At 40.4% G+C, this 26,478-nt stretch overlaps 1 long non-coding RNA gene across 13 annotated transcripts in view; it reads right to left on the bottom strand.

Moving 5' to 3' along the window:
- LOC106505633 overlaps nucleotides 1-26,478 on the bottom strand; it is a 397,602-nt gene that overhangs the window by 347,831 nt on the left and 23,293 nt on the right. The gene's annotated exons all lie outside the window — the stretch shown is intronic.

Below are 26,478 nucleotides of genomic sequence, written 5' to 3'. Positions count from 1 at the left end.
AGCTTCCCTAGACTTACTCCTGCCTCTCAAAGATGCTACCCTTAGCACCTTGCTTCACTTTTTCATGGCAGTCACTGGTATCTTGAATTCAGATTTATTCTAAACCTATAAAAACAAGTTGTTGGTCTATACAGTATACAACACTGTACTCTCAACACCTGCTCTATCAGCACAATGCCTGCCACAGCAAATGTGCTCAATACACACAAGCACCAAAAGCTAAAGTTGGTGCCAGAAGTAGCAAAAATAATTGATCCTGAAGTCCAAAATTCTAATGGACAAAGAGGAGCTAGAGGACCATGTAGTGTTGCCATTCACTGCAACACACATATACACATAGCTTGTGTCCTAGAAGAAGTGATTCCAATTTAAGTTAAATCCATACAAATAGCATTAGAACTGAACTGCCTGAGTCCCAGCAAATGGTTAATCCCCAACGATATTACCACAACAAAAGCCCATGACAAGTGCCACTGAGCACTGTACTGGTGTTTGCTGGAAGAGCCATCCTCCAGCCTCCAGAGAAATGCTTTTGTGATACTGATGATTTCAAAGGAGATTGAGCCCAGGGTCACCCCCACTGAGACAAATCCCTGAATGGTGACACCATTTCCTAACTGAGGCCTTGGGGAGAGTGAGTATTTCCATCTCTTTCTGCCAGTCTCTGCTCTCAGTGTTCTAACATCCAAACAAACATGCACATTCCAGAAAGGTTACCAGTTCATGCCATGGAACTGGCCATCATGTGTTTCTACTCAACCCCGATTCTCTCCCCAAGGGTAGACATAAGACATTTTGAAAATCTGAGAACATTCAAAATAAGCTATCAGTTTAGAAGTAAGGGCTTCTTGTGCTAGGCACATAAATAAAAATCCATACTAACCTCAAACACATTTATAAGATCTTTGTAAAGAGTTTGCCTTTTCTCTATAAATGTCCAAAAAGATTAATTAAGGATAGGATGACTCATCCATCTTGATTGATTAAATGTATCTTTAAGGGTCAGACTGGAAACAATGTCTAGATTCATTAACATACAATTTGCCCACAGTGATTAGTCTATTTATTTTACTTGCTGACAATATTTCTCGAATTAAGTCATTGTTAATCTCCATCTGGAGGAAGAGACAGGACCACCTACTCCCCATCCAAGAAGCCATCTCCTCTCACCTCTCAGACTAGCCTTCTCTCTCCAAATCTGCAGGGTCCTTTAAAGGTTGGGAAGAACCAAGTTAGCACAGAGTACAGGGGGTGCTCCTAAAAGTTGTGCCCCAAATTCAGCCCACTGCTTCCCTCAGTAGCCCTCTGAACAATGTCTCTACCTCTTGGATTTTCTTTTCCTTTATTAATACCTTTTGCATCAGGACACACTGGTTAAAAATCTTTGGGGAGTAATGTACTCTTTCCAAAAACAGAGCACTCATTATATGCTGATATCTAGGCCTAAAGAGTAATAGCTAACGATGGGTGGTAACCATATGTAGCTGTATATCATGTTTGCATTGGGCTCTTTTATCTCCATATTCACAAGACATTTGCAGCAACAAGTTAGGGTATAAATATTCATTATTTGCAGTTCATAGATAAGTGGAACTGGGACTCAGAGAAATAGAAGTCTTTGGCTCTGTTCACCCAGCCAGAAGGGACCAAAGTAGGCTTCACAGCCCTGAACATTTGACGACAAGCCTGTGCTCTTAGCTCTTGGCCATGTTGCGTCACAAACGTCATGCTGCATGTGTCAGTTCTGCTTCTCCAAAGTAGGAATCCTGAGCCCCTGCAGGTACAGTTAAAGACTGACAATAAGCTTTGTCCCCTGAGTTGCATCACCATCCAGGTCTCTGGGAGCAAGTCAAGCTCACAGTGTCTCCCAGACACATTTGTTGATAGAACCAAATTATGTTGGTAATTTTCCTTTGGCTGTTCCTTGGCTATGGTGGCCAATTCTCTGGCACTTATCTAAGCCATGTTTATTAATATAACTGCTAGGATGTATTTAAAGAGCCAATCATACTTCTAGCCTGACTACATGTTCTAAAAAGAGTCTGCCAACACAACCCTAAAGAAAACAAAGCACTCTGAGTGGAAAGTCAAAGGCATCAGCATCCAGTCTTCCACACCAAAGTGGTTCAAGATAGGGTTTGGTGGGAATACCACACCACCACTGTTCTTAAGCAGTTAGTTAAGCTCTCTGAGCCTCTGGGTTGTTTTTTTGTTTGTTTGTTTTGTTTTGTTTTGTTTAATCTGCAGAAGGGGTTTATTAAACTATAAGGTGGTTGAAAATATTACATGAAGTAATGAGGGCAGAGCAAGATGCATGGTAACTGTCAAATAATAAATGCTCAATGAGAACACAGTTACTGATCCCTGACTTACATACTGTATAACATAAATAATAATGATCATAACTGGACATCTATTTAAGATTATCTAGGAACCAGCCACTGTAATGAGTACTTTATATAATTCCATGCTTACAACAGTTCTGTGAGGGCTGCTGCATTCCCATTTTATAGCTGGGAATGCTGAGGTCCTGGGAGGAACATTTATTTGAAAAAGCTGGAGGGTGGACTTTTGGCAAAGATGAACATCTAAACTCTTCTCCTCCTTGAAGGCACACCCTTTGCAATCTGATGTTGCAGAGCCTTCCGTCAGGAGCTGAAGTCTCTCTTGCTAATGTTGGACTTGGGCTGGGCTGGGGACTCACTTTGAGATGTAAAAAGCAACAGAACGGACGTGGTGTAACTTCTGAGCCTAGGTCTCAGGAGGCCTGGTAGTTTCTGCCTTAACACTCTCAAAATGTAAAGCCCTATGTGGTGAAGTTTGGTCTAGCTCAGGGATTGGCAGAGTATGACACATGGGCCAAACTCATCTTGCCACCTGTTTTTGTAGATAAAATATTGAAACCCAGCCATGCCCACTTGTCTCTGTACTGTCCGTGACTACCATCACATTCCAAGCAGCAGAGTTTAGTAGGTGCATCAGAGACTGAATACCCTGAAAAAGCAAAATGTTGACTATCTGGCCCTTGCCCCCTGCCACCCACCCCAAACAAGCTGCTCCCTAGTTAGACTAGCAAATGAGTCCATCTACTCAAGTGATCACAGGTGCAACCAGCAGAAGAATAGTCCAGCTGAACTCAGCCCAAATTGCAGACCCATAGGCTTGTGAACAAATATGATGGTTGGTGTTTTAGGCCACTAAATTTGGGGTGGTTTATTCTGTAGGAAGAGTTAGCCGAGAGGGGCAGGTGTCACCCTGCCCCTCAAGGTATGTAGCACAGTGTTGGTTCCCAGCTCTTATTTTGGTGGAGCTCACCACATCCGTGCAGGATCACTGGCTTCCAACTATCAGTATCTGGATCTCTCTGTCTGGGGGCTTTCTCCAAAGCCTTGCAAGGGCTCTGTTCAAGCTTAGAAATGAACACTCCATCTGCGCTCCACCCACCCTTCTTCAATGATCAATAGAAGATGGTGTAAAAATACACTGTCATTCCCACCCTCTGGAAGAGATGACTCTGAGGCATGCGCTCTACACTGTTTTCTCAAGTTTCCCTCTAGGGTAACCCTCTGGTTTCCCACTGGCCTGACAGCACCGCCTTTATCAGCAGCCAACCCTTCTGTGTCTGTTTCTCCCATGCCTCTGCTGGTATTTCCTGAACATCTCAAATAAACTACTTTCACTCAAATCCTGTCACAGATTCTGCTTCAAGTCAAAGCACAAACCAAGATGATACCGTGTAACCTTAGACATGTTTATCTCCCTGAACCTTAGTTTCCTTATCTTTAAAATGGGAATAATAGGAGCAATTAAGGAGGTGATCATGAGGACTTATTTGAGAGAGTATTTGGAAGGCAACCAACTCTGCTCCTAGGGGTGACAGCACACTTTAACCAGCCCCACCTCCTCTCAGCATGGGCTCTGGTGATTGGCCAAGTGCACACACTGAGCTCTGCTGATTGGCCAAGGCCCCTCTAATGAGCCAGGCTGCTAGTGAAACACCAGCAGAAAACCAGTGTAGAGAGGTGAGGATGCCCGAGGTCAGCTCGGGTGTGCAGGGGCTTATTCTGGCTTCCAGTCACGTCCACGTTCAGAAGTCTGAGTCCTGAGCCACAGATCTCCATCTGAAGGACACTGTGGCTCCTGACTTCTGAGTTGGCCTGCTGGGCTGGAGCCTGCTGCGTGCCTGACCCCAGGAACCTGTCCCCGACAGGAAGGAAAGATGCAGTCAAGGAAGTGTGGCAGACCCGACTGCAGACAATTAGAAAAACATCACCGTGCCTCACAGTGGAAGGTAAGCATGACTTCAGCGGTGGCCTTAAAAAGAAATAGAGTGGGAGAGGATGTTTTTCTTTTCTCCTTGGAGAGAGCGGTCCTTCCACCCCAAACCCTCCAATTCTTATAACGGTCTATAAATACACACCCAAACCTGGAGAAGAGGTTACAAGCACCCTTGTGACTCACAGACTACAAAACACCTTCCATTTGTCCCATCTGTTCTCTTTGAAAGGCTGACTCCTCAATATTCCTCCATCAGGAGCTGCCTCGGGACGTGCAGGTATGTTCAGGGAAATACTAGACTGAAGACCTGGTGGGAAGGCTCAGCTTGTCCCCACAGGCGTAGGAAAGGGCCTCAGCAGAGAGGAGGTGAGGCCATGAGGTAAGGAGAGCAGAGTCCTGGATCACCGCCAGGCCGGGAATAATGGCCCGGCTATAATTACCCTGCAGGACCCTGCATGGAAGTGGCTATTTTAGAACCTGAAAACATCTCAACAGGCACCTCGGAGTCACATTTGGGAAAGCCCCTTCTTAGCACTGTTGTCTTCTTGTCATGCAATAGGATGTCAGTGTCGGGGACATTTCCTACCAGAAAAACCATCAGGGGGACCATGAAGCACTTGCAGAAGCTTTAAAAAGGGGCCCCATGATCTACAAGCCTTGACTCTGGCAGAAAAATGCTATCTCTTTTTATTTTCCTTTCAGAAGATAATATTTTTGCTTAATTGTTTTTCAGATCACCACAATCTAGAGGGTTTCTGGCCAGGTGCTTTCTGATCACGGAGCATAAAGCTTGCAGTGCATCTCTGCACAACACACCCATTGCACTCAAGGCCTTGTAATTATTAGATGCTCCAGGATAGCTGTGACAGAAAATAGCATATGCATGGGATGGAACCAGAGGCCTCCTGGGAGCTCTAGAACTTTAAGTGATCCAGCCTCTCACAGCCTCTGTGTCCTTATCTGTTACTTCCACGGGGAGCTTCCTTCCTCCCATCCTAGGATGTATAGACATGAAAGAGGAAGAAAGGTACAAAAACAACAATAAGCAAAATCCTAGCACCTAATACATGCTTAAGGAAATGTGAGTTCTTATGGAAGCATCTCTTGAGGTTTTTCAACTTGTAAGGAAAAGAAACTAGAAAAATAAACAAGAATGGAAAAACTAAACCTAGACCACCAGTGGAACACAGACTCTGGAATTAGGCTACCTGGGTTCAAGTACTAGCTTTGCTCCCTCCTCAGAGTGTCACCATGGCAGTGTACTTCATCTTTCCCTGCCTTGGTTTTTCCAACTGTAATACAGTACAACACACTACCTTAGTGAAAAACTCTAGGATTAAAGGAGACAACACAAACAGGGCATAAAATTTGGCTTGCGGAAGCCCCCAGTAGAGGATAGTTGCTTCCATTTGTATCGTAATAATTATTTTAAAAATTATTATCAGAGACCAGTGTTTCTTTAAGCCTAGGAACACAGGCTGTCGGTCATGATGCATCATACCTGTGTGCATTTAGAAGGACACAAGGCACTTGGTGGAAATGAAGCATTTTATTTCAAAAATGCTCTTTCATTTCATCAAACTACAATCTGGAGAGGTGAGCCAAGTGGAATTATGCCCATTCGCAGATGGAGAAGCATCTCTAAGTAACTCCAGAACCGCAGAACAATTTCCACTTTGACTAACTGCATTAGAGCTCTGCTCCATTCACGATTGGAATTTGATTTGTGTGGCTAGAAAATGAAGCATGTTTAAAACTCTGGGGAAAAAAAAACCCTCAATGCCCATAAGTAGAAATCAATGCTAGGTAATAATCTAAGAAATACCAGTTTCAAAAACAGAAATAACTAGCACAAAGACACGCACAGCATACCTGAAAACCAGAAAACCCGCTAGTTACAGATCTGCTTTGCACAATTAAACAACACTGGCTGTAAAGTCTTATAATTTCATACATCTGATGTACATAGCTTTAAAATATATCTGGCTGTAGAATTTAAGCTTGCTTAATTGTACATATTATTATAACCCTTATCAAACTATGCTTGGATTTAGTTTAAAAACAATTCCAAAATGACTATATCATGCAAGTTCTCCAAATTACAGAGTGTTCTTCATTCCCCATGTGCTGTTTCTTTTTGCATTTCCTTCAAGGCATATACATATAGTCACAAATTTTGGGAGAGAGCTAATCACGTTTCATTCACATACGGTGTCATGAACTTCATGATACTTTCAGTTTTCAGAAGGAAGAACCAAAAAAGGATTGAGTCAGGTTTGTAACTTGACTCTGCACAGACAAGATAAATTTCTAGTGGAAAAAAAACCCCAAAACAATCAACACCAACTCCCCCCCCTCCAAAAAAAAGGCTCTTAATCATCTTGAGCAGCTTCCAGAGTGGAAGAGCATTATCTCTAGATTGGGTTCAGTCATCTCTGTTCTGTAAGCCTCACTTTCTTCACTGTAAAATGACCCACAAGAACCTAATTCTGTTCCTGCCTATCTCTCATGCTGTAGCTCTCACCATTCTTTCCCTCACTCACTCATTCTCTGCACAAGAGCACCGTAGGTCTCCTGGAACCCTCAGCATATTCCTACCTCAGGGCTTTTGCACACACTATCTTCTTTGCCCAGATATAGCTCTTCCTTCAGGTAGCTGTAGGCCCCCTCTTTCAAGTTTCCACTCACCTGAGTAGAGGAGGAAAACTTCCTTTCCCAAACAGCACTGGCCCCCAATACATTCTTACCATTTTTCTTTATAGCATTTATCTCTGCCTGACATGATTTGTTTTCTTGTTTATTTTCCCCGCCCCTCACCAGAAGTAAAGAACCATGAGCACCAGAACTTTGTTTTCTTTCTATTTTCCAACTCTTCAAAGAGGGTCAGCAAATAAGTAGAAGGTCAATAAATATTTGTTTTCCTGACTATTTTTCTTCATCGCATTTATCTCTTACATTATTTGTTTTCCTATGTATTGTCCCCACCCCTCACTAGAAAGATCCATGAGCACTGGAACTTTGTTTTATCCCTATTTCCTAACTCTTCAAAGAGTGTCAGCAAATAAGTAGCAGCTCCACAAATATGTGTAGAAGGGAAGGAAATCTTGATGCTCCATTTCTTTCTTCATCTAAAATTCAGAATTGGCACCACAATTTTAAGCTATTTCTATTAACTGCTTTACATTAGGCAGTTAATTAATTTAAATGAGAAATAATAATTATCTCTTTTCTAAAAATTAAAAATAATTAGGTGAAATAAATGACATAAAATTTACCATCTTAGTCATTTTTAATTTTTTTGAAGTACAGCTCATTTACAATGCCGTGTTAATTTCCGCTGTACAGCAAAGTGATTCAGTCATACACATGTATAAACTTTTTCATATTTTTTTCTTTTTTTTTTTTTCTGTCTTTTTGCCATTTCTTGGGCTGATCCCGCGGCAAGAGGTTCCCAGGCTAGGGGTCTAATCAGAGCTGTAGCCACCAGCCCACGCCAGAGCCACAGCAACACAGGATCCGAGCTGCGTCTGCAACCTACACCACAGCTCACGGCAACACTGGATCCTTAACCCACTGAGCAAGGCCAGGGATTGAACCCGAAACCTCGTAGTTCCTAGGATTCGTTAACCACTGAGTCACGACAGGAACTCCATCATATTTTTTTCCATTATGGTTTATCACAGGATATTAAATATAGTTCCCCATACTATTCAGTAGGACTTTTTTGTTTATCCATTTTATATTTACATAAAATAGTTTGTATCTGCTAATCCCAAACTCCTAATTGACCCCTCCCCCAGCTTCTCTCTCCCTTGGCAACCACAAGGCTCTTCTCTATGTCTTAGAGTCTGTTTCATAGGTAAGTTCATTTGTGTCATATTTTAGATTTCACATATAAGTGAAATCATATGGTATTTATCTTTTTCTTTCTGACTTACCTCACTTAGTATGATAATTTCTAGTTGCATCCATGTTGCTGCAAATGGCATTATTTCATTCTTTTTTATGGCTGAGTAGTATTCCGTGTGTGTCTGCGTGTGTGTGCACGCGCGCGCACGCATGCACCACATCTTTATCCATTCATCTGTTGATGAACACTTAGGTTCTTTCCATGTCTTGGCTCTTGTGAATAGTGCTGCTATGAACATGGGCGTGCGTGCATTTTTGAATTATAGTTTGTCCAGATGTATGCTCAGGAGTGGGACTGCTAGATCACATGGCAACTCCCTTTTTAGTTTTTTGAGGAATCCTCATACTTTAACCTTTTTTTTTTTTTTTTTTTTTTTTTTGTCTTTCTGCTGTCTCTTGGGCCACTCCCACGGCATATGGAGATTCCCAGGCTAGGGGTCCAATTGGAGCTGAAGCCGCCGGCCCATGCCAGAGACACGGCAACGCGGGATCCGAGCCTCATCTGCAGCCTACACCACAGCTCACGGCAACGCCAGATCCTTAACCCACTGAGCAAGGCCAGGGATGGAACCCGCAACCTCATGATTCCTAGTCGGATTCGTTAACCACTGAGCCACGACGGGAACTCTATACTTTAACCATTTTTAAATGTAGAGTTAGCATAACTTTTTGGGTGGGGGCAGCTTCAAAGGAAGTGCTTCAGCTCAGCTTTTCTATTGTAATGAAAGATTACCCCAGTCCAGAAAATTGTGCTACATTCTTAAATATTTACATTAACCAGATGTAATATGCTTTTGTTAAAGCAAGATAAATACAGAATTTACAAAAAACACAAACACACATTAATTTATAATGCATTGTGCTGTCTATTAATAGAACATACATTTTAAGCCATATAATTAACTTTTATTATCTAAGGAACATTAAATGAAACTTTTTTAGTGATAATGTCAAACATCTACAATTGAAATTATTCTTGGACGTGAGATTTGATCACAGGGTTTCATCACCCCATGGTGCTAGGCCAAGAGATTTAGCCCTCATTTATAGATGGGGAAACTAAGCCTCAAAAACGTTATCAACCTGCCCAAGGTCAACACAGGCAAAAGCAAAGATACGTATGTCCAAGTCTACTAACAGCAAGTTCTGTGTCTCACCACTCTACCAGGCTATGAAATGGCATTCCTAAATGTAACAGGCTCACTTTTCCATCTCCTTTTATTATCAGGTTTGCTGTTATAGAAAAATTTCTTCCTTCAAGACTCATAAAAGAGTGGGGATTTTTTTTTTTTAAGCCAGTCCATGAATTTTCTAGACTTCAGCTTCTTGGCAATAAAAAACACCTTTCCCCTCAAAATGTCCCTTACATGCCACCTGGCAGCTCAGACCCTACTTTAGGAAATACAACTTAATTTAATGGGGTGTTAGGAGGCTGGCTTGGGATGCATCTAGCATTTTAATATAGAGTTTCTGACCAGATGGTATTCACTTGCTCCTAAACGTTCCTTCTGTTATTGTGAGACCACGTTTTTTTTATTACTGTAGCAATAACTGGAGATGCGAAGGTCGTGGTTTTGATCCATGTAGGGGTTACTTCCCTTTATTCAAACTCTAAGATGTTATTGCTACAATTGGTTCCATTCCATGGGCAGCCCCATTTCAAGTGACAGAGTAGACCTGGGTGGATGGACCAGCACAATTCCATTACCAGGGAGGTAGAAGCAGCAAGTAGGAAAAATTTCATCTCTCAGCCAAAGGTCACTGTGAAATTTCTAGAATATATTTGAGCACATGCTAGGTGTCCAGCATGGTGAATGGTTACAAAGGAAGATTTAGTCCTAGTTTGATGTTAATCAGTTATTAATAATGAGTCCTTCTTATATTCCTGGCACTGTGCTGGGTGCTATGGATACAGTAATCATTAAGGTAGACATTGTCTGTGGAGTTCATAACCTAAAAACAACAGTAAGTCTATTGTGATAGTAAGTCATAATATCATCAAGTAAGTAGCTGAGTAAGCAGTTATTATGTACCAAGGACTGCAATGGTGAGAAGGATAAAATACCATCCCTTCCCTAAGACCACACATATACAAGAAAAAACAGTTAAGTAAACTCTCAGAAATTATGTGTGTGCATAAAATATTTAAATAATTGACTTTCTCAAGAGAATGGAGAAATGCTCAATAATGGTTAGCTACTGTTACAAACACACCCCTTTTCAATGTATTTTGCAAGGTATTCCTTGTAAAAAGGCAGGATTTATCTCCACAGCATTGCTGGGTGTCAGACGTCTGAGGCAGTTTTCTTTTTATTGGTAGATAGGCCTATACTGACCTTGGTACACTCTTTAGAGGAGTTGAACAGAAGGATGTTTCATAATGTTTTAAGGGTAAGTGTCCGTTGGAAGCTAACTTAGAGAATCTAGGTCATAAGAATTGGGTCACTGTAAAGTTTTCCTCAAAAGAGTTTTAAACTTTACCACAAAAAAAGTTTTTGTTAGAAAAAGATAACCCAACCTTTGGACAGAGGCTGGCGTAGAACAGAAGCTGGCAGCCTTACTGCCCTGAGGTTAGCATATGTGTGTAGATGCAGAGATCAGGAACTTGGAATCAGAGAGACCTCGATTTGAATCCAGGCTCTGAAATTTACTCACTGGGTGTTCTTGCAGGTGTTCGGTAGTCTTTTAGATCCACAGTTTTGTTAACAATAAGATGAAGACACCCAAGACAAACTCACGAAATGGTTGAGAAGATTAAATAACACAGTTAAAGCGTTTAGCCCAGGGCCTGGCTCATAATTAGAACATGATAGCAGTGATGATGTTGATGCTGGTATCAATAATGAGGAGGAGGAGGATGAAGTAGAAGATAACTAAGATGAAGATGATGATAAGCATGATACTGATAAGCTCGGTGATCCTCTCTCCTATCTAACCCCTACCTTCACCTGCGATGCTTTTCTAAAGGCCAATTTTATACATATACAAGCTTGAAAAATAAGAAAACCCTATCATTGCAGGCCAAAACTCTTTGAATTGTGTTTCGCATTCTACAAACTGGAAATTATTCCTCTAGAGTCCTTAGGCCAGGCTGCCCTGTGAACAGGAGCTGGGGCTGGTAAGCTGGTTGTTAGCTTTCACCAGAGAGGCAGCCAGCTTGGATAATAGCTTGGCCTCACTGGGACCACACTTGTAACCAGCTGAGCTAACTAGTCTGACATGAAAGAAAAATGAAATCCCAAACTAGTCCCTGAGTTATTTTCATTGGCTGCACAATAGAACTGCCTGCATGAAATAGTTTTATTATTGGGGTCCTTTCTTATCCTCCATGAATTTTCCTTTGGGGTATTTTTCTTCCATTTATAATGGCTCCTTGGGTAAAAGTTTGATTAGGAGGTAATGCGTTTTCCTGGGACTTAAGAGTAACCACTCCATTTCATTCTGGTGATCTAATGGGTACAGAATTACAGATGTCACCCCAAAATGCAGAAATCAGGGCAATTTGAATATCTAAAGGGACAGCAGAAAACAGTGAAATTACGACTTCTGTACCTACATCCTCTTTTGCAGTGTGAAAAATATCCATCACTACACCATATATGACAAAAAGATAGCTGCAAGACACTCTTTATTTCTTCTCATACTCTCTCTACCTAAGAGATTTTAATGCCCTTAGATGGTAGAATTTCAGCATTCTGGATGAAGTGAAGGCTGTGAATACCATGTAACTCAAAATATTTTGCTGAGAAATATCAGAGCAATGTGTCAGCATTTGACACTACCAAGACTTGGCTTCTGAGTTGGCAAAGGGATACACAACCTGTAGCTATTCCAATTTAGTGAGATGTGTCATAAAATCCTCACTCAGCAACAGGGCTTTCAAAACCTTAATAAATTTTAAATGGAGTCAAGGCTGAATTTTCAGATAAGTTTCTCATCATATGACATTTTTATTTAGGAATTAGAAAACCAATGATTGACTTTAAAATGAAGTCATTCTAACATTTTTATGGAGTACTTTATTCTTCACATTTTAGCCATTCTGTATTTCAAAGTGATCACATTTTGGTAAGGGTCAGAAAGTATGTTTCAATGCAAATAGTGAAAAGCCCAGGTCATGGGTATAGTCATTTAAGGGGAATATAGGTTAGAGCAATGGTCCTTCACTTTAAACTATTTTCCCAACCATTTTCATGGGAAGGCTGATAAAGACCGAATTTTTAAAAAGTTAAGATTAAAATAACAATTAGCACTTAATGAGCACTTCTAATTGCCTGGTGCTACTGTGGAAAGCACTTTGCAGGAATGTTTCATTTCATTAGCACAACTCTTTCAACTTAATAATCTTAATACTGTGAAAAACAATTGGTTGGGCCACTCAGTTTAAGTGGTATCATGGGAAAGGAACATCCAAACCTCCTAAATGCTATGATAAAGTTATTTATTTATTTAGCACCCCCCAGTGCTAAGAATGGGGACAGCAACTTCCAACCAAAACTGCTTTTGTTTCATTCATTCAGCATTCATTCATTCACTCCACCAATATGCCTCATTGTCCTCTTATGTGTCAGACACTGGGATGGGTGCTGGTATTGAGTAAAGAATAAAACAGACCTGCTCCTGCCTTCAGGAAAGGTATAGCCTAGGATGAGCCAAACAACAAACGAAAGACTGAAAATGCAGAGCTGAAAATCATGGTGAAGGCACTGATGGAAACTACTGGGGTCCTGTGATAGAAAGTCATAGCAGGCCCCTGCATGGATGAGAATTAAGTCAGGGTGCAGCACAGTGGGCAGGGGCTGTAGTGCAGATGTCTGGTATATGGGGGAGGAATTCCACTGTAGCCAGAGCAGAAGGAGGGACAGGCATGGGATTAGGTTGGAGAGAGGACCAGGACTCAGTGAAGATGGACATGGGTTGGGAGCATCTGTTCTAAGTGTGAAGCAAAAGCAGGTTGGGGCTTTAGGCTGCTCTGTGAACTGATGAAATTCATATGGTGTAAAGACCTCTCTGACAGCTCCCTCGAAAAAAGCTTAAAGGGGAGTGAAGGGAGGGGTCTTGTCCTTACTGGGGAGACACTAGTAAGGAGGCTTTGTAGGATTTGAAGTAGGAGATAACAGCCATTTGGACTGGATCAGTGGTTCTCAACAGAGGGAGATTTTTGCTCCCTGGGGAACATGGCAGGGTCCGGAGACGTTTTTGGTTGTCAACAATGGGGAGTCCCACTGGCATCCAGTAGTGGAGAATAGGGGTACAGCTAACAATCCCACAATGTCCAGGACAGCCCTCCACAGCATTTTCTGGCCCAAAATATCAATAGTGCAGAGGCTGACATGCCTAGGCTAGAGGTTTAGCAATATAGATAGAGGTGAGTAGATAAATGTAAAATGTCTTTATATAATGAACAGGACTTGGTGATGGATGAATGTGGAGACGTGAGGGAGGTATCAGGTGTGACTCATAAGATTTCTGGCTTGAACAAATGTAGGATGTCATTTACTAAGGGAGGTTGGTGGGAGGAGCCAGACTACAACAGGGAAGAAAGAAATAACTCATCCTGGAATATGTCAAGTTTGAGGTGGCTGGGACATAGTCAAGAGGAGATGTGAAATGAGAGGTTGACTTTCTGAGTCTGCAGCTTCACAGTAATTAAATTATTGTGCAGTTATAAGGGGCCAGGCATCATTCTAAGAATTTTTTCTACATGATATTATTAATCCCAGTGACAGGAAAGATCAACATGCATACTTTGCATCCTCTTGATGTGTACTTAGGTTACCATATTATGAGCAAAGGATATATCATTTTAGTTTTGAAAATTTTCCTTCAGCATAGGAAACACATTTCTGAAAGCTAACAGTAAATATTATGCCTTCTCTAATAAAAGAGAATGTGTCAGTAAGATTAAAAACATCCTTTGAATATCCTCTGAATACAAGATACTCAAAATTGTACTTAATCATTTTTCAAAAAGCTTTCATCATCCTTTTTTAAAAAAATGTCCTGAAAGTATTCATCTTCTTTCTTACCTCTGGTTTGGATAAAAGAGCAGCATTTTACGCGAAAGAAGACACTCTTTAAGAAATATAAGCACAATGTCTAGAAAGAGTTAAGCATTCTAAGAGACTTCTGCCATTTAATATTCTTTCAAAGCCATCCGGCTTTCCATTTTCTTGGCCAAATGATACAATGTCTTCAAAACACAATCCCAACACAAGCAGATGCAGCTAACTCAAGTCAGGAAGTCTGAAGGAACCAAACCAGCCCGTTCTAAGTTACATGATATGTTAAGTCACTCTTGTGATACTTGTGATGGATGTCTGGGAGTAGTTTTGCTTATTTAGTCTGAGAGAAAGAATCTTAAATAGCAAGGCCCTGAAAGCTCATATTGTTAGAGCGAGCCCTACTGTGCTGGTGAGGTTGAGCTAGATCTCAGTTAAAAATGGGACTCCAGTTTGGAATTTGTTAACCGGGCCAATTCCTGGTAGGGTATATTTGTAACTTGGCCCAGGCCTAAAGTTTCAGGTCAACTCGCATTAAAGTAGAAAATAAAGAACCTTGTTGAGTTCAGAAAGAACTACTTGACTCAGAATCTAGGAATACAAAGGATTCATGGGGCAGATCTTTCAGAGATTCTTCTTCACTCTGCTTTTATCTCCACTTTATCAAGAACCTGCTAGAGTTGTATCAGGTAAGAAACAGTACTGATAAACCAGAAACTTTCCTGTCCTGACTGAAGGTACTTGTCTCTCTGTGGGAGGATGAATAAGATTGTAGATTGCACCTGGCATTTGATTTTTTAGTTTGGTTAGGTTCTAGGCTTCTAGATACCTTCAAGAAAAAAAAAAAAAATCTAGAATTTCTGAATTCTCTAGTTGGCTAGAGCATATTGAAAAGCCCTCTCTTAGAATCACCAGCAAGCATTTCCTATGCCTCATTACACAACTTCCTTAGCTGTTCTAAAAGTGGCTTAGGGATTTTTTCCCCCCCAAGGAAAGAGGAGGGTCAGGAAACAGAGTAGCAAGAGAAAAAGGCACAGTTCTGGGAGTGCTGGCCCCAGGTCAGTCTCTCTACTGCTATCAACCAGATGTGCTCAGAAATTTTATGGCACCTCCATACTCTCGCCCAGTGTCTTGTGTCCAAATGCAAAGGCAGCCTGGTCAATGAAGCAGTCCTTACTTATTTCAATAATAACCCCAAACAGTATTTTACATAAAGTCTATGCGATGCCGAAAGAATGTCTTTTCATCAAAACGTTTCAAACTTGCAACACAGCTTTCATTTTTCCACCCATCTTTCTGAAGGAGAATATCCTTTTGTACTTGGAGGGAGGCATCCATAATATTGGCAACTCCACAAAACTCTTTAATTGATAACATCTTAATAAACGATATGCAAGGCTACCACTCAGGAACATAAAATAGTACTGATTCAGTAAAAAGATGAAATTCTATTTATTATGAGATCTGCATTCCCTTTCCTTCCTCCTCTTACCCACAATTCTAAATCATGTGGACTCTTTGATTTTTTCTCTGGGACACCCATGTCCTGTTGTCTGCCTGGAAACTGGTCTGGCCTAGAGTAGACCAAGAGAATTCAACTTGAGCTCATAGTTTGGACCGAGTACTATGCCAGGTGTTTACACCTGGTGGTGGTTAGTTCATTTAATTATTAATGTATAATGAACTCACATGCATTTTTCACACTGGCGAAATAATTTTCTTTAATCATAAAAGCAGTACATGCATATGAAAGAAATGTAGGCAAAAAGGAGAATAAACTATGGGGAAAGGAGCAGTCATAATGCCATTCCCTAAAAGTTATCACTGTTCAGTATATTTCTCACAGTGCTTTTTCCTATGGTAGGCTTTAGAAAAAATCTCATTGTAACAATGCTGTCTATATAATTATAATATACAAACTTTACATATAACTATGCATAATTGCAGTAATAATATACATACAATGAGTTTAAATCATTTTTCCAGTTCACACTAAAAATGCTTTTTGACATGGTGTTGGAACATCTTTTTACAACAGCTGCATTTATTCCATCTATGTCTATCTCATATTTACCTTAATTACTCTGAAGTTGAGCCTGGACATTTTAAGCAACTTAACAAAGTTTAGGAGAAAAAAAAAACTTACACTGTTATTTTAAGTTTAAAAAGCGAAATCCAAGTTAGGCCATGCAAAGAAATCAAAACCTCGCAAAAAATACATAAATATTATTTTAGGTTTAAATTATACTATAGGCCATATATGATTCAGAATTTTATTAAGCATATTAAAATGAATTCACATTAATAAAATGTGACTGAAATACATTCTCACATCTCTCCCAGCCTACCTCTGCCAAAATAACTATGAAACCAAAATTCCCTAATTCTATGTGCACATTTAAAAGGTAGCTAAAAATGGAGTTCCTCTGGGGGCTCAGCAGATTATGAACACGAGTAGTTTGCATGAGGATGCAGGTTCAATCCTTGGCCTCACTCACTGGGTTAAGGATCTGGAGTTGCCATGAGCTGTGGTATAGGTTGTGGATGCGGGTCAGATCTGGCATTACTGTATCTGTGATGCAGGCTAGCAGCTGCAGCTGAGATTCGACCCCTGGCCTGGAAACTTCTGTGTGCCACAGGTGCAGTCCTGAAAAAAGCAAGTAATGATAATAAATTTAAAACAAATACATAAAATAAATAAATAAATGGTAGCTAAAAACACACAGCAAAGAGATAAGGAAAACAAGCCACTCTTTCCTCAAACAAGGCGCTATCATGCTCCAGCGGCAACATCCTTTGGCAGAAACAGTCCTTTGACTCAGTGTCCTAGTTTCCTAGAGCTGCCCTGACGAAATACCACAGACTAGATGGCTTAAACATCAGAAATGAATTGTCTTACAATTCTGGGGGCCAGAAGTCCAAGATCAAGGTGTTGGCAAGGTTAATTTCTTTTAAAGCCTCTCTCCTTGCCATGCTGATTTGCTGTGTCCTCACATGGTCCCTGCTCTGGATGTGCATGTCTGAGTCCAAACCGCCTCTTCTTATAAGGATGTCAGTCATACTGGATTCAGTTCCACCCTTCTGACCTCCTTTTACCTTAATTACCTCTTTAAGGGCCCCCGGCTTCAAAGACAGTCACATGCTCAGGTATTGGGGCTCAGGACTCAACATGTGAATTGGTGTGAAGTGGGGCATGGTGGGGAGGACACAAGCCAACCCATAACACTTGGCAAAATTAGCAATGACAAGATCACTCCTTTTTAATTTCCTTCTAGGATGTCTGATTAACAAAGGATCTTCCTAAGAAAGAAAGAGAGAGGGAGTGAGACAGAGGAAGGGAGGAAGAAAGAAAGAAAGCAGAAGTTCTTGTTGTGGCACAGCGGAAATAAATTAGACTAGTATCCATGATGATTCAGGTTCAATCTCTGGCCTCACTCAGTAGGTCAGGGATCTGGCATTGCCGTGAGCTGTGGGTGTAGGTCGAAGATGTGGCTCGGATCCCGTGTTGCTGTGGCTGTGGTGTAGGCTGGCAGCTACAGCTCCAATTAGACCCCTAGCCTGGGAACTTCCATATGCCACAGATCCAGCCCTAAAAAGAAAAAAAGAAAGAAAGAAAGCAAAAGAAAAGAAAAAAGGAAAAAACCAGATGCGTGTCCTCTCTAACACTCCCCCACCCCACCATCAAGAAAAAAATATTATTTTGAACTTATTTTCTTCATTTGAAGTCTCAGATCATATCTGTATTGGGCACATTTTCAAATCTTGGGCAAGACCTCAGAATGCTCAGAATAGCAAGAGGCACAACTTTTGCACTACATTCCTTTAAGAAATAGCCACAGACTTGCTGCAATTTCAAAAAAGAAAGAAAGAAAAAGCTCATAAAAATGCTGCGGCTGACATACCCTTGAGGCTGTATTTTCAAGCCAGCTTGTTGATACTTGGTGCCACAGAACCACTGTCCTTCCCAGTTTCCTACTTGTCTTTCCAGTGAGGTCCAAACCGGGAAGGAAAAAAAAAAAAAAAAACACCCAGAAAACAAAACCAAAAAAAAAACCCAAAAGCCTATTTTCTTCTCAGGACCTGGTCATAGAATTTCCTACCAAATTCAAATACCTACCAATCCTCCCTGAAATGTATCTTAAATGAAAATAAGAAGGAAATAAAACACTGAGCTTTGTAAAGATTTGGTTAAACACTGGCCACCCAAATTTAAAGGTAAGAAAAAAATTAGATGTTAAGTGGAAACAGTCCAGTGAAGGCTCTTCTTTGAAGAAATGGCCACTGGCGCTTTTGTTCTTTTATTTTTGCAGGAGACACGGTGAGGGATTTTGTATCCCTTCCCATATCTTTTTGTGAAATCTAATCCTCTTTTGCTAGAGGTTGCCTTCCCCCATTCACTTGGCCATGCCAGCAGGGGGTGAAAAGTCGCATTTTAACCTAGTATAGGGCCTTCTCGAGTTTATTAACATGGTGCTGCTAAGGCAAGTCAGCCCCCAGTGACTGCCCTGGCTCCCAAATGAAGTATTCACTTACCTTATGATAATGTTATCGTAAATAGAATACCAAAAGGTTATTATATTTTGGACTAGGTGACTGATTTTGAATTTCCTGGCTCCACTGAAATGAAAATAAAAGACCACACAGTTCCGTAGGGGGAATACATTTGGAAAGCCTTACCTTCCCTTTCTTGTGGATGGTGAGAGTGTGAGGGGAAATGTAAGCCTCTCGGTCTTTTTGTGACCTCAGGGAGGCAGATGGGGACCCAGTGACCTGTGAGGATCAGGGAGGCCCTTGCTTTTGGTTACAGGCCAGCCTTCTGTGACTGTGGACTGGTCCACTGATAGAGAAGAGGACCCCAGTCTCCTTCAATCTGCTAAGCCATGAAAAGGTAAAAAAAGGAACCCCCTAACACGTCATTTCAGGCTAATTAACTTTCCCTCCTCCATGGCCAAAGGCTAAACTATAACCCCAAAGTGTCCGTGTTACCAAAAAAAAAAAAAAAAAAAAAAAAACATACACAGCTGGAAAGACTTGAGAGTGGATGGATTCAGGAAAATCCCTAGAAAACCACACATGAGCAACTGCAGAGGTAGCACAAAGACAGTTTAAATGGGTAAGGTAGCTATTTATTAAATGTCTGTGTTGGAGTTGGCATTGTGGCTCAGTAGTAACGAACCCAACTAGTATCCATGAGGATGCAGGTCCAATCCCTGGCCTTGCTCAGTGGGTTAGGGATCTGGCATTACTGTGAGCTGTGGTATAGGTCGCAGACATGATGGCTCAGATCCCATGTTGCTGTGGCTGTGGTGTAGGCCAGCAGCTGCAGCTCCAGTTCAACCCATAGCCTACATATTTGCATAGGCTGGGGGTGTGACCCTAAAAAGAAAAAAAAAGTCTGTGTTGTCTATACTGTAAGCTCTATAAGGGCAGTGATCAATTAGGTGAATGAGGACTAGAATGAAAGAATGAATAAGAGCACCACAGAAAAAGAACTGGATTTGGATTTAGAAGCCTTAGATATGAAACTTGAAGTTGAATTCTGTAGTTATAATGGATGATTTTTTTTTTTAACAAAATGCCTATGTTCCTTACACCATCTTAAGTATTTTAATCTTTATTTTTCTCTTCTGAAACAAAAATAGCTAATATTTTCTAAGAGAGTTTGAGTTCCTGCCTCTTGGGTTAAAAACCATCACAGTTTGCCTGAGACTAAGTAGGTTCCCAGGATAAGGGTTTTATGACACTTTTAAAACCAGGGTGATTCTGGGGAGACTGGGTTGAGTGGGTCAGGCTGAAACACTGAACTAGTTGCTTTTTATTCATCTTTATCTCAGCTAATCCTCCCCAGAGCTCTATTAGATAAGTAGATACGTTTATAACTCTCTAGCACAGATGAGGCTGTGAGGGCTTAACAAAACCCAGAACCATCTTATTTGGGAGTTCAAGGCATGGCTATCACAAAGTTACACTGCCTCACATCAGAAAAGTGGGAACCATGGGAACCCCACTTCGTGGATCTCACCTGCTTATTGAGATGACGATAATGAATTCATATGAAGCATGAATTCTGCAAAGCCCTTTCTCATGTAACCCCAGCATGAAGGGAGGCCATTAAAACTCTGTTGTGGTCAACCCAGGTTGACCCTGCTTTGGGAACTTTGTGATCCATTACTCTGGGGCTCTGGTCAACCATTTTCTCATTTCTGCTTTTAGAGAGGACACACAGAAAATCAGGGAGGAAGGGAGAGAGAAATTATCCTTCATCAGCAACTTATTTCCTCCAAAGGCACCTTTTAATTAATATTATAATGAAATATTTCTTTTTCCAAAGTCTGTGCTAAGCTTGAGAGAACAACTTTCACTGAAGAATAAATGAGTGCCTTAAAGTGGTAAGGTTGTAAATTGCCCATCAAGTCCAAGAATTCATGGTTGGTTGCATTCTTTTTATTTATCACTGAGAGTTCTCTGGTCCTTCACCTGGGCTTGCCCATACTAATATGTATTTTTCAGTTTAGCCAAATCCCAAAGTTATAGACAAGAGTGAAATTTAATAAGCTGGGAGATACAAGTACATTTTAAAAATGTAATGAAACTTTTTCAAGTAGTAGGTCAAGTAAGTTTTATAGCTTAATTGAAACTAAATGCCTTATAAATGAAGCATACAACTAAATACCAGACTTTGTTTTTTTTTTTTTTTTTGCTTTTTAGGGCTACACCCATAGCATATGGAAGTGCCCAGATTAGGGGTCCAATCAGAACTGAAGCTGCCAGCTTACACCACAGCCACAGCAACTTGAGATCTGAGCCACATCTGTAACCTACACCACATCTCATAGCAATGCTGGATCCTTAACCCACTGAGGGGGGCCAGGGATCGAACCCGCATCCTCATGGATACTAGTCAAGTTTGTTACCACTAAGCCACACAATGGGAACTCTGTAAATACCAGACTCTTAAAGAAAATGAAGAAAACTGATTTTTCAGTTATACTTGGTGATATATTTATTTATATATGTAATATGTGGTATTTTTGGGTGCTTCTTTGGATCCCCACTGCCTTTAAAACTGGACTTGTATATGTATACACACACACACACACACACATACACACACACTGGAATGTCTTGCAAAAGAATGAACTAATGCCATTTGCAGCAACATGGATGGACCTAGAAATTATCTTACTAAGAGAAGTAAGTCAGAGAGAGAAATACAAATATTGTATGATATAACATGTGGAATCTGAAAAAATGATACAAATTAACTTATTTACAAAACAGAAACAGACTCATAGACATAGAAAACAAATTTACAGTTACCAAAGGGGAAAGGGGAAGGGAGAGATAAATTAAGAGTTGGGATGAACTGACACATATTATTATATTTAAAGCAGATAACTGATACATATTATTATATATAAATACTACATAATACATATTTATTAAAATACATATATAATTACATATTATAATTATATAATATATAATACATATTATAATTATGTATATAATATATATTATGACTGATACATATTATTATATATAAAGCAGATATACAAGGACCTTCTGTATATCACAGGAAGCTATATTCAATGTCTTTTAATAACCTATGATGGAAAAGAATCTGAAATATATATATAAAAAATTGAATCATTTTGTTGTACACCTGATACTAGAACAATATTGTAAATCACCTATACTTCAGTTTTTCCTAAAAAAAAAAGTTGGGCTTGAACACCTTGACAGTCAAGGCTTTCTAAAACAGAGTTCCAGCTTAATTTTTCTCTCTTCTTGTCAAACTGGACTTTACTATCTTGCCTCCATGCCTTTATTCAGTCTGTTGTTTCCTCCTAGAATTTCCTGTTTACTCTCTTCTGTACCTGTGAAATGTGTGATGGACATCTCTTGTTCTTGACTACCCAGCATCCATTTCCCCTTTCTGATTTTAAAGCATCCTCTTTAATTCAAAGGGAACCACTCCTGTGCAAGCTCAGTCCAAGGGTCACTGGACAGAGCTCATCTTTAAGTTCAGAAGCGGGCATGTGATCTAGACCAGGTCAGTCAGAGCCCACTTTGTATATTCTGCTCCATTTATCAAGAGAGATATGAATATGTCATTGATGATTTTGGTAACAAGCGTGGCCTGGGAGAGATGGTTGTTCATCCTTTCCTCCACAAGGAATAAGTGTGTCTGAAAACATAGCCAATATAAGGTAAAACCACCAAGAACTAGAGAGACGGCGCTCTAAGGGCAACATTTAGATGCCCTGGATACAACTATGCCTGAAGTAAGATACCATGCATTCTTCAGTTAGCTCAACCAATGCATATTTCTGTGTTCGCTTAGATCAGCTTGAACTGGGCTTCTCTCCCTAAAAACCAAAACACCAAAATCTCAGTTATACAAAATTCTACCCATAATTATGGGTTCATTTTGAAGATCAACAAATTCCTAAGGCTTCCCTAGCTTCAAAAAAAGGATGGCCCTTTATCCTTAACAATCTCCTAGTACCCTGTACTTCTCATATTTCTTGTCATCTCCCACAGGTTAAAATTATTTATCAAGCTCACAGGACTGTGAGCACCTAGAGGACAAGGGCTGGGGAGGATCTGGTTTGCTCTCTTCATGATGTTGCATATAGTGAGTGTTCCTACACATCTGTGAATAAATCAATCAAATTTACTTAGCACCTAAAACTGTACAAAAAACTTCAGATTACTTAAAAATAGCTCTCACACCTATTCCGTATGGAGATCAGGAAAAAAATGAATCAAGAAAGGGAGAGAAGTCATAAATGTAGAGAGAAAAGGCAGTGTTTATCTCTACACTGTTAACAGTGTGATTACTGCAATTTATAATGTGTATGAAGATCTTACAATATAGTCCAACCATGTAGAAATGTGAAAATTAAGTTCCTGTCAAGGATTATAAATTTTCCAGGAAAAGAACAGTGAAAAAAATATGGACTAGCACAATATTGTCTTTCCAATCAGATACCCACATTTGATCCAGACTTTTCTGCTATGTGATTCTAGGGTAAATTCCTTATTACTTGTGATGTTCCCTTTCTTAATATCTAAAATGACACAAATACCTATTGCCAAAGGATTGTTGTGAAGACAGAGTGGGAAGACAGGTATTGTGTATAAGTTCGTATATTGATCCAGCTGCTATCATAGAGATCCATAAAATCAGTGTTTTAAACAAGAAAGAGTTTCATTTTGCTCCCATATTAAAAAAACAAAACAAAACAAAAAAAAAACCCACAAAAAAAACAGCTCAAGTAGCCTGGGGCTGGTATGGTGGCTTGATGGCATCATGGACCCAGGTTCCTTCTATCTTGTGGCTCTGCCATTTCCACTATGTTGCTCTCACCTTTAATTGTTCAATATGGCTTACCACCTTGATCTCATTCCAGCCAACAGAAAGGAGAAAGGTAAAGTGGGGTGTACACCCCTTTCATTTAAAGGCACAATGCAAGTTTTCCACAATGACTGCTCACATCCCAGTGGGCAGAACTTGGTCACATGTCTAAGTAGGGGACAAGTTAGAAAGCGTAGTGTTCATTCTCAGATGCAATAGCTCAAGTAATGTTGGGGTTTGGTTTTGTTTTGCTTTGTTTTCTAATTACTGTTATTGCCAGAGATAAAGAGAACAACACTGGATTTACCTAAACCACCTGGCAGGTTTCCTAGTACACCTGATATCACCTCTTTCCATCCCTGTTCTGGTTACAAGTATATTAAAAATTCTGAGAAGTATCTGCTCATTGCTGCTGGCTTTGTTGATCGGCAAAATCTTCCTAAAAGCAGCATGAAAATACACAGGAGCAATGATAATCTAACTCATAGGAGTTCATTCAAAATAACACAAAAATGGAGGCTGTTCATTCCAGTGTTACTGGAAGATCACACCTGTAAACCATTTCACTATTCCACAGTAGGAGACCATAAGCCAGCCCTTCCATTTCTGATAGCAGCTTCCAACTCCTCGGATGTTGGCTCTAGATCCCAGGACGTTACAACAGTGCCTCAACCAATGCTACTGGATTAGACTTTAATAGCGTGGGTTCCTGAGAAACAGATCTAAGTCAGATATTAGTTGCAGGAGGTATTTTGGGGATCAGTACCTGGAGGAAAGTGAGGGAAGGAGGACTGGGCAAAGAAAAAATTGAACTGTGACACAGCCATGAGAAGGCTTTAGCTCTGAAGCTGGAATGATCCTTCAGACTTGTCCTGCATCACCCATCACTGGCTGCAGGAATAAGGTATCTTCAGCCAAGGGCAAGTCCTTGGCAAAGATTCAGCTCAAGAGAGTGGGCAACAGCCAACCCTGCTGGCATCTGGGAGAAAGAGCACCCAAGTCCTAAAGAGAGGGAACTGGACTCTGCAGTTCTGCATCCCTGGCAGGGACCAATATTGATCCACGCTGAGCGAGTAAGATACTGTCATGTAAGTGTTTGAAATGGGAGAGAGAAAACTGGAAGTAGGGAGGCAAGTTTACTACAGTGTTGGAGGCAAAGTCCACAAACTCTTGTGCTCCTCAAAACCACCTGGTTCCTGTCCTTAATGTCTGGTTGTTGAATGGTTCCCTGGGTTCAGTTTGTTCCAATACCTATTATTTCTCAGGGGTTTTTGTTGTTTTTTTTGGGGGGGAGTTGTAATTGTTTTGTTTTTGTTTTTTAGGGATGCACCCATGGCATATGGAAGTTCCCAAGCTAGGGGCTGAATCAGAGCTACAGCTGCTGGGCCATACCACGGCCACAGCAACATGGGATCCAAGCTGTGTCTGTGACCTACAGCACAACTCACGGCAATGCCAGATCCCTGACCCACTGAGCAAGGTCAGAGATCAAACCTGCATCCTCATGGATACTAGTTGGATTCATTTCCACTGCACCACAATGGGAAATCCTTGTCTTTTTGATAATGGTCATTGTAACAGGTATGTGGTGACTTCTCAGTGGGGTTTTGATTTGCATTTCCCTGATGTTTAGTGATGCTGAGCAACTTCTCATGTACCTGTTGGCCATTGGTATGTCGTCTTTGGAAAGATATTTATACAGATTGTTTGCCCATTATTTATTTGGATTCTATTTGTTCGTTCATTTAGCTATGGAGTTGTAGGAGTTCTTTTTATATTTTAGATATCAACCCCTTATCAAACACAGGATTTGCAAATATTTTCTCCCATTCTATAGATTGCCTTTTCATTTTGTTGATGGCTTCTTTTTGCTATGCAGAAGCTTTTCAGTTCAGTGTAGCCCTGCTTGTTTATTTTTGCTTTTGGTGTCAAATCTAAAAAATCATTGCCAAGACCAGTGTCTCAAGGAGCTTACTCCTTTCTTCTAGGAGTTTTATGGTTTCAAGTCTTATATTCAAGTCTTTAATCCTGTTTTTAGGAGTGAGTGAGTGAGTGTGTGTGTGTGTGTGTGTGTGTGTGTGTGTTGTGTGTTGATGGTGATGATGATGATGTAAGACAGGGGTCCAGTTTCATTCTCTTGCATGTGCTGTCTAGATTTCCCAGCACCATTTACTGAAGAAACTATCCTTTCTCCACTGCATATTCTTTGTTCCTTTGTCATAAATTAATTGATCATATGTATGCAGATCTTTTTCTGGGCTCCCTCTTCCATTCCATTGATCTAGTTGTCTATTTTTATGCTGGTATATACTGTTTTGATTCCTCTAGTTTTGCAATATGGTTTGAAATCAGGAAGCATGAAACCTCCAGCTTTGTTCTTCTTCCACTTCTTTTCATCTTCTTTGTTCTTCTTTCCTTTCACCCTGACTACTTTGCCTCTTCAGGTTCTTTTATTGTTTCATACAAATTTCAGGATTATATGTTCTATTTCTTAGAAAGATACCATTGAATTTTGGTAGGAATTACACTGAATGTATAGATTGCTTTGGGTAGTATGGACATTTTAACAGTATTAATTCTTCCTCTCTACGAGCATGGGATATCTTTGATTTATTTCTGTCTTCCTTGATGTCTTTCATTGCTGTCTTAATAGTTACAGTTACATTCTTAAAGGTAAATTCCTAGGACTGGAAATATCTAGTCAAAAGGAAACTTTGAAAGGTTTTGATAGGTTTTGACAAATTGCCTTCCTGTTAGGTTATCTCAGTTTCCCCCTCCAAAATGAGGCATGAGATTGTGCCCCTGGTTCTGCATCCTTCACAAATCAGAGTTCTCTCTACTGACCATTGCCAAAAGTATTATTTTATGTTTCTAAAAATTTATTTTTGATGAATCAATACAAAATACAGTTTAAATGTCAAGGGA

Source organism: Sus scrofa, chromosome 13 (genome assembly GCF_000003025.6).
Source record: "Sus scrofa isolate TJ Tabasco breed Duroc chromosome 13, Sscrofa11.1, whole genome shotgun sequence".
NCBI lineage: Eukaryota > Metazoa > Chordata > Mammalia > Artiodactyla > Suidae > Sus > Sus scrofa.
This window is presented reverse-complemented; position numbering and strand designations above follow the sequence as displayed.